At 45.5% G+C, this 9314-nt stretch overlaps 1 long non-coding RNA gene across 1 annotated transcript; it reads right to left on the bottom strand.

The window, feature by feature from the left end:
• Positions 1-272: 272 nt before the first annotated feature.
• LOC143487691 (uncharacterized) lies at positions 273-1857 on the bottom strand. Its single transcript, XR_013124332.1, has 5 exons — positions 1775-1857; positions 1486-1549; positions 1020-1137; positions 671-906; positions 273-549 (listed from the first exon to the last, which is right to left on the bottom strand). It is a non-coding gene; the product is annotated as an uncharacterized LOC143487691 (long non-coding RNA).
• Positions 1858-9314: the final 7457 nt, after the last annotated feature.

Genomic DNA, 9314 nt, shown 5'->3' with positions numbered 1-9314 from the left:
AAGTCAAGTCTAAGTCTCTGAATTTTTTCAAGTCAAGTCAAAAGTCTTAATATTAATGACTCGAGTCTGACTCGAGTCCAAGTCATGTGACTCGAGTCCCCATCTCTGGATCCAGGTGTAAGTGGCATTGCAGAGATACACAGTTAAAGTAGATAAAAGTTACTCAGTAAATGAAGTTACACACAAAAGCCTCCAAAATTCAGAAAACTAAATTACAAATGAGTAAATTAAGCTTCAGGAATTATTGTTCAAGAATGACAGGACAACTCATCTTGTGCATAGATGAACGTATGTTTCTATTAATCATAATTTGTGAGGTTAATACAAGTTTAGCAACCTTGCTTGCCTGTTCCTCAGCAAGCAGAACGGGGTATCACAGCTTAAAACATGCTTGAAACATTCCAGCAAATTCTGTTTTCCTTGAATCCTTTCTTGTTTTCCTGTTAAATCACACCATCAGTTCCTTTGTATGCCCGTGTCAGTTCCAAACTGGTCATGTACATCATACAGATGATCTTTCATTTTTTTTCCCAACATTGATCCCTGAACCTGAAAAAGGAAATAAATATTAATTTACAAACAACTTATAATACATTTAATAGAACATTTATTTGTCTGTTGTTGTACACATAAAGGTTAAAAGAAAGTGTTCTTATACAGCAGCACATACCTGTGTAGAGACACCTTTACCTTCTCCGTACGTCAGATCTGAAGCTGCCTTTTCACAGTTAAAACCGTCAAGATTATAGGTAGCTTTTGTCCCAACCTTGGCCGCAGCATCTTTGCTAATCTTTTCAGGGGATTGAGGACTTTTCTTGCCATCTTGATTATTACAGACATAGTACCCATGTGTGGCCACATCCTTGATGGGCTCCTTTTTGAAAACACCAGGAGCATTTGAAACTCCTTGAGGGGCAGTAATGATTATAAATCAGGAAGAGGAACCGTCAAGATGCATCTATGACAAACACTGAGACAGACGTATAGCTGGAACACAAATGCAGCATTTGGATAATTACCTTTGTTCTCAGGTCCAAAATGAGTCACATTTCCTTTTCCATCACTGACTCCATAGTGGGTGTACACGACGCCTGCCGGGCCTCGGGGGAAGGCAACCATGTCCCCCTCTTTTGGTTTCTATGATATTTTTGTACATAATATAATGCATTCAGACTCAAAAACCAGCAAACACATACCATGTAGTAGACAGTAAAATAATGAAATGCCATAAGATTAAAACAAGGAGATTTGTTTTAATATGGGAACGAGTGTACACACAGTTTTATCTCCCATCCTGCCTGCCGGGCCTCGGGGGAAGGCAACCATGTCCCCCTCTTTTGGTTTCTATGATATTTTTGTACACAATATAATGCATTCAGACTCAAAAACCAGCAAACACATACCATGTAGTAGACAGTAAAAGAATTAAATGCAATAAGATTAAAACAAAGAGATTTGTTTTAATATGGAAACGAGTGTACACACAGTTTTATCTGCCATCCTGCCTCTTCAAGACTGGCTTGATGTAGAATAGTGTGCTTCAAATTAACTAGAATAAAATATATTCCAGTATAAATTAGTCACATAAGAATACGTTTTAAAAATAATAAGGGTGCGTCTGTGTTTGTGTGTTGCAATATGTTCAAACGGAAGTGCCTATTAAAACACCCATCCAAGTTTACCTAAAGTCCTTTTTATTTTAAAGAATATTCTTTATCTACACTTTTATTACAAAGTCTATATAGCCTACAATGTAAACACGCAAACCACTTACCAAACGTAGAGACAGCGGAGAAAATAACGCGTTAAGTGAGGAAGTGTGAGTAGGTTGAATCTGAGAGGCGCTGACCTTTTATCCCGGTTCATATCGGCAGGAGCGCCGGTGGGCGTGAATAAGAGCAGAAGATGTCGGTCATTTTCCACAGTAGTAAATTACACAATTACTCGGTCAAACGTCAGCCAGAGTTTTTTATCCATCATTATTTTCCGCAGCCAACAAATCTGATATTTCTTCGTGCTGGGCAGCGCGGTGTGGTCCCTCCTGTTCCGTCCGATTAAAGCCGAAAATAAGACGCTTGGTGTTTGGAGGAATTGTCTGACACATAAAACAGATTAAACACAGATGGTAACGCTGAGTGTGTATAGTTAGAGGACCCAACGGGCGTAAAATAAGTGTTTCACGTATTTTTACTGATTACATCAATATTAGTATGTCACACATTCCTCCACATATAGTAATATTTTCCACATACTGACCCCCCTTTGGCCGAGTGTTGGTGTGGTCTGCGTTATTGTTACGGTTATTGTCCTTGTGTGTGTGTGTGTGTGAGTGTGTGTGTGCGTGTGTGTGTGCAGAGCCTGTTATAATAGTAATAATATTTTACACATACAGTAATATTTTCCTTTGAACTAAGCACGTTAATCACTAGCACATGTTCAGCAGACGTGTGATAATACAGTAGCAGTAGCACAGGATGTTCTGGTCTAGAAGATAAGATCCTTGAAGTCAGACGTGCTGATCTCATGGACCATGACATACAACTTGCAACATATGAACAATATGAGGAAATGAGAAGATTGGCAAAGCAAATTCTGTACAAGGTGCAGAAGGTTCCATATTTGGTATTATTGTAAAAGAAGACTTTTCACAGCAGTGAGTGTCAGATCTCATCCCCTCTTAGAGGAGCACACTGTGTTGTGTTGTTAGATCTCATCCCCTCCCATACGCAAATGTAATATATGTACATATATGAGATTGTTTTATATGTAATATATGTTCATATTAAGTAAACACATATATAAAACTTATTAGAAATTGGAACAATTTCATACATTGACATATATATCTGGACCGTAAATATTTGTATGATTATGTATGTATAATACATTAATATATATATATAATATATACATATAAAATGTGTTGTATACAAATATATTGATGCACAATATATGTTCATATATGTTGTATGAGGGTGATCAACATATGACTGCAGTACACATACTGATTGTATATGTGACATATATATCACATACAGTTGTGATCAAATTTATTCAACCCCCAATGCTGCGAAGGGTTTTATGGAATTCAGTGCACATTTGTAATTGTGTTCATAATGAAATCTCACAAGGACTTGTTAAAGAACTAAATGCAACTAAGATAGCATCAATTTTTTTTGTCATAAAGTATTAAATGGCCTTTTTGTGATTTCTTCATTGACACAATTATTCAACCCCTTTACGACTACCACTCCTAAGAACAGAGGTTCATTCCAGTGTTTTCCATCAGGTATTGAAAACATCTGTGGATGTCAACGAGCAGCAATCAAGCATGATAAGCACCAATTAGGCAGATTTAAAAGGACTGTGATACTCAGCTCCTTCTAGACATCTACTGGTGTGTTTCCAAGCATGGTGAAGGCAAGAGAATGGTCCCAGAAGACAAGAGAAGAGGTTATTGCTCTTCACAAGAATGGCAATGGATATAAAAAGATTGCGAAGTTGTTAAATATTCCAAGAGACACTATCGGAAGTATCATTCGCAAGTTCAAGTTAAAGGGCACAGTGGAAACGTTACCTGGTCGTGGCAGAAAGAAGATCCTGACCGCGACTGCTGTGCGCTACCTGAAGCGTAATGTGGAGAAAAATCCCCGCGTGACTGCTAAGGAACTGAAAAAAGACCTGTCAGATGTGGGCACTGAAGTTTCAGCTCAGACAATAAGGCGCGCACTGCATAACGAAGACCTCCATGCCAGAACGCCCAGACGCACCCCCTTGCTGACTCCAAAGAACAAGAAAAGTCGACTGCAGTATGCCAAAAGTCATGTGGACAAGCCACAAAGGTTTTGGGACAGTGTACTGTGGTCAGATGAAACTAAATTAGAACTGTTTGGGACAATGGACCAGCGCTATGTTTGGAGAAGGAAGAACCAGGCTTATGAACAAAAGAACACCTTGCCTACTGTGAAGCATGGCGGGGGGTCACTTATGCTTTGGGGCTGTTTTGCTTCTAATGGTACAGGAAAGCTTCAACGTGTGCAGGGTACCATGAATTCCCTTCAGTACCAGGAGATCTTGGAGGAAAATGTGATGGAGTCAGTCACAAACCTGCGGCTTGGGAGACGTTGGACCTTCCAACAGGACAATGATCCGAAGCACACATCCAAGTCCACTAGAGCATGGTTGAACATGAAAGGCTGGAACATTCTAGAGTGGCCATCGCAATCACCAGACTTAAATCCAATTGAGAACCTCTGGTGGGACCTAAAGAAGGCAGTTGCAGTGCGCAAGCCTAAGAATGTGACTGAACTGGAGGCTTTTGCCCATGAAGAATGGGCTAAGATACCCATAGGTCGCTGCAAGACACTTGTGTCAAGCTATGCTTCACGCTTGAAAGCTGTCATAACTGGAAAAGGATGTTGTACTAAGTACTAAAAAATAATGTCACTAGGGGGTTGAATAAAACTGATAATGATGTGAGCACAGTAAAGACATTTGTGGTTATTCCATCATAAATATTATGTTATGTTTGTCTAATTTATAAGTGCCTCTTTGATATAATTGTAAATAAGATGACTGAAATGATCAAAATCAATGTCAAACTGGCCAAAACACTTTATTTCAGTGGGGGTTGAATAAATTTGATCACAACTGTATACATGTATATATATATGACCTATATGTGACATACATATATATATATATATATATATATATATATATATATATATATATATATATAGTGGTTTAGTCTTTGGTATATGTGGGAAATATACGTGTTAAATATAGAAATTATATGTAATACACACAATACATGCTATATATATACCATATAAGATCCTGTTTGTGTGTGTATATATATATATATATATATATATATAGTGCAATGCTTCATGCAAATGCATGTGACATACCTTTAACCACGTTAAATGTTGTAGTTAGCTAAAAAGAGTAATCTGTCTTTACTTAAAGTCTTTATTTTATTTTTTATTTTTTTTAATTAGATTTATTCATTTCATTATAAACAAATTAAAACTTATGCACAAAAGAAGAAAGTATACAATTCACTAATAAAATGAAAGGCAGCAGAAAGAAGAAAAAAATCTTATAATATCTGCCCCTTATTTCCCAAGAAGTTTCAACTATAATATTTTGTAAAAAAACAAAACAAAAAACAAAACATAACTAAACATAACAAAACAAAACTAAACAAAAAACAAACCAAAATCAACAATCTAACAATCAACAATCTAACAACAGCTTATCACACTATTTCATATTTTTTAAACAAACACACTTTTACCATTCTTTTAAACATACATATAGATCTAGCATTTTTAACATCACTATTCAAGTTATTCCATAATCTTATTCCTTGTATCACGGTACACTGCTCCTTTAAGCTAGTTCTAAATTTAGGTTTTTCAAACAATTCTATCCCTTTTAGGTTATAACTGCTCTTTCTCTTTACAAATTTTAATTGGATGTTTGATGGTAATATGGTTTTATGTGCTTTATACATTAACAATAAAATATTCAGATCAACCAAATCATTTAACTTCAATAATTTTAGCTGATAAAACAGTGTATTTGATGGGTGACTGTAATGTTTTCTGGTGATTATTCGTACAGCCCTTTTCTGTAAAGTTATTATAGGATTGATAATTGTTTTGCATGCTTTACCCCAGACTTCAATACAGTAGTTCAGGTGTGGAGCAATTATTGCATTATACAGCATATACAGAGCTTTATCATTAAATAAATCCCTTACTTTGTACATCAATGAAATAGATTTGGCAATTTTTGTTCTTATATGATTTATGTGTGGTCTCCATGTTAGCTTTTCATCAATGATGACACCCAAAAACTTTACCTCACTAACTCTTGTAACGTTTGCGACGGGCAGGCATGACGCAAATGCAGAGTTCTTTGTAGATTTTAATGAAAAGGGAGGCAAACACGATAAGGACACGGAAGACAGAGGGAGCTAAGCAAACTAACGGGGAGAGAGCATGAACTAAACGGGAACGTTAAACAACTGGGAACAGGCATACGTATGAACACACAACTAACAAACTGTAAACACATAAGCAACAATGAACACCGGGGCAACTAGACATAAGAAACGCTAAAGCACAACAGTAGGGTAACCCAAACAGACAGCAAGATAAAATCATATAAGAAATACCAACGAGGGAACATACACTCAGAACACAGGCGTAGACACTGGGAACAACTAACAAACAGACAGGGAGCGAAGTCAAGGGAGAACAAGAATAGCGGGAGGAACAGGTCTGGAAGAAACGAGATATAGAAGGAGCGAGGGATTACCGTGCAGGGAATGACCGACACCGGGGTAAAACACGAGGGGGTTTTTATACACGGAAACACGACGGTGGAACAAGACTCAGGTGTACGAGACTGACGACGGGGGCGTGACAGACAGAGGGAGGAACGAATGGGAGCGGGGAGCTAGGCGGGACCAGGGAGGAGGGAGGGGCTGGACGTGACATAACCCCCCCTCAAGGCGTGCAACTCCGGGGCACGCCAACCAGGGAGGACCGGACAGACGTTGGGGACAGAGACACCACGGCACAGAGGGAAACGAGAGGACGAGGCCGGGGCGGGGACAACAGACACGGGGCAGGACGGACACGATGGCTTGGGCACCGAACGCACGGGAGGACCAGGACAAGGAACGGGGCCAGACGAGACAGGACAGGGGGTCGACACAGGGGGCGAGACCAAGGGGGCCGGACAAGGCGCGGTCAAGGGTACAGGACTGGACACTCGGGAAGGCTGGGACACAGAGGCAAACAGACGGAGGACGACGGAGACAGGGACGGGAACAAAGTGGGTGACTACCTGGGGAACAGAGACTGGCACAGGGACATGGAGGACACCACCAAGGACGGACACAGGGACAGGCACGCGGACGCGGACAGACACGCACACAGGAACGGGGACCAACAGGAAGCCAGGGAGGGGACAGGGCAAAAAAGGGAACACAGGTGAGTGTAAAACAGGGTTAACAGGAGGGACAGTGTCCGGACAGTTCAGCAAAAAACCAGCTCCAGGCCCACAGGCGGGCGAGGCAGTCTCTGTGGGGGCTGGCGTGGGCTGAGGAGGGTACTGGGGAGCCGGCGGAGCTGGAGGAGTTCCCAGGGGAGCCAGGGAAGGGTCCAGGGGTACCGGCAGGTCCGGCCGAGGAACAGCGGAGGCCGGCGGAGGGGCCACAGGGACCGGTCGACAGGCAGCGGGAACAGGTGGGGCCCGCTGACGGGCAGCGGGAGCAGGCGGGGGCCGTTGGCGGGCAGCGGGAGCAGGCGGGGGCCGTTGGCGGGCAGCGGGAGCAGGCGGGGGCCGTTGGCGGGCAGCGGAGACAGGCGGGGACCGTTGGCGGGCAGCGGAGACAGGCGGGGCCCGCTGGCGGGCAGCGGAGACAGGCGGGGCCCGCTGGCGGGCAGCGGAGACAGGCGGGGCCCGCTGGCGGGGAACGGGAACAGGCGGAGCCCGCTGGCGGGGAGCGGGAACAGGCGGAGCCCGCTGGCGGGGAGCGGGAACAGACGGAGCCCGCTGGCGGGGAGCGGGAACAGGCGGAGCCCGCTGGCGGGGAGCGGGAACAGGCGGCGTCGCCGTGAAGACGTCATCGGAGGGCGAGGTCGCCGTGCAGTCGTCATCGGAGGGCGTATCCGCCGAGGCGACGTCATCGGAGGGCGTGACCACCGAGGCGACGTCATCGGCGGGCGTGTCCACCGAGGCGACGTCATCGGCGGGCGTGTCCACCGAGGCGACGTCATCGGCGGGCGTGGCGGCCGGAGCGACGTCATTGGCGGGCGTGGCGGCCGGAGCGACGTCATCGGCGGGCGTGGCGGCCGGAGCGACGTCATCGGCGGGCGTGGCGGCCGGGCCGACGTCATCGGCGGGCGTGGCGGCCGGGCCGACGTCATCGGCGGGCGTGACCACCGGGCCGACGTCATCGGCGGGCGTGACCACCGGGCCGACGTCATCGGCGGGCGTGGCGGCCGGAGCGACGTCATCGGCGGGCGTGGCGGCCGGAGCGACGTCATCGGGGGGCGTGACCACCGGGCCGACGTCATCGGGGGGCGTGACCACCGGGCCGACGTCATCTCGGGTCCGAGCTGGCCACTCCTGCGGTGAGTGGCCACTGCGTCCCCCCAAAAAATTCTTGGGGGGCCTTCGGGGAGTGGCTTCCGGGATGCGGTCATCGTAGGTTGGGACGGCTGTGCAGGCGTCGTCGGGAGGCCGGGCGGCTGTGCAGGCGTCGTCGGGAGGCCGGGCGGCTGTGCAGGCGTCGTCGGGAGGTGTGGAGGTCTCGATCCCACTACTGACCAACAGGTCAGCAGGTATCTCCCGTCGACACTGAGGGGCAGACTCATACACACCTCCACCAAACCTTTCACATAACGTCCGGCAAAATCCCTTCACAGTCCAAGCATCCGTAACCCGGTGCGCTAGGACAATGTTAGCCCACTCTAGGGCTTTTCCCTTTAATAGTGACCGCATGAATACGACCTGTATGCTCTCGGGTGGTGGGGGTACCGTGAGGAATCGCAAGTAACCCTCACATTGGAGGAGAAAGCTCCTGACTAATCCCTTCTCACCGTCGTACACCTCAGGGACTAGACAGAGAGAGGGTAGTGCCACAGGTTTCCCATCAGCGTCTTTACCGAGCATGGCTTGGATGGAATCCAACTGCTCGTTGAAAGCTTCCCTGTCAAACGGTTGTGTTGACATAATTAACGTGTGGTCGCTCTGCTGCGTCGCGTTAAACTGGTCGGTCATTCTGTAACGTTTGCGACGGGCAGGCATGACGCAAATGCAGAGTTCTTTGTAGATTTTAATGAAAAGGGAGGCAAACACGATAAGGACACGGAAGACAGAGGGAGCTAAGCAAACTAACGGGGAGAGAGCATGAACTAAACGGGAACGTTAAACAACTGGGAACAGGCATACGTATGAACACACAACTAACAAACTGTAAACACATAAGCAACAATGAACACCGGGGCAACTAGACATAAGAAACGCTAAAGCACAACAGTAGGGTAACCCAAACAGACAGCAAGATAAAATCATATAAGAAATACCAACGAGGGAACATACACTCAGAACACAGGCGTAGACACTGGGAACAACTAACAAACAGACAGGGAGCGAAGTCAAGGGAGAACAAGAATAGCGGGAGGAACAGGTCTGGAAGAAACGAGATATAGAAGGAGCGAGGGATTACCGTGCAGGGAATGACCGACACCGGGGTAAAACACGAGGGGGTTTTTATACACGGAAACACG

Source organism: Brachyhypopomus gauderio, unplaced genomic scaffold (assembly GCF_052324685.1).
Source record: "Brachyhypopomus gauderio isolate BG-103 unplaced genomic scaffold, BGAUD_0.2 sc49, whole genome shotgun sequence".
Lineage (NCBI taxonomy): Eukaryota > Metazoa > Chordata > Actinopteri > Gymnotiformes > Hypopomidae > Brachyhypopomus > Brachyhypopomus gauderio.
The sequence above is the reverse complement of the archived record's forward strand: the minus strand, read 5'-3'. Positions and strand labels throughout refer to the sequence as shown.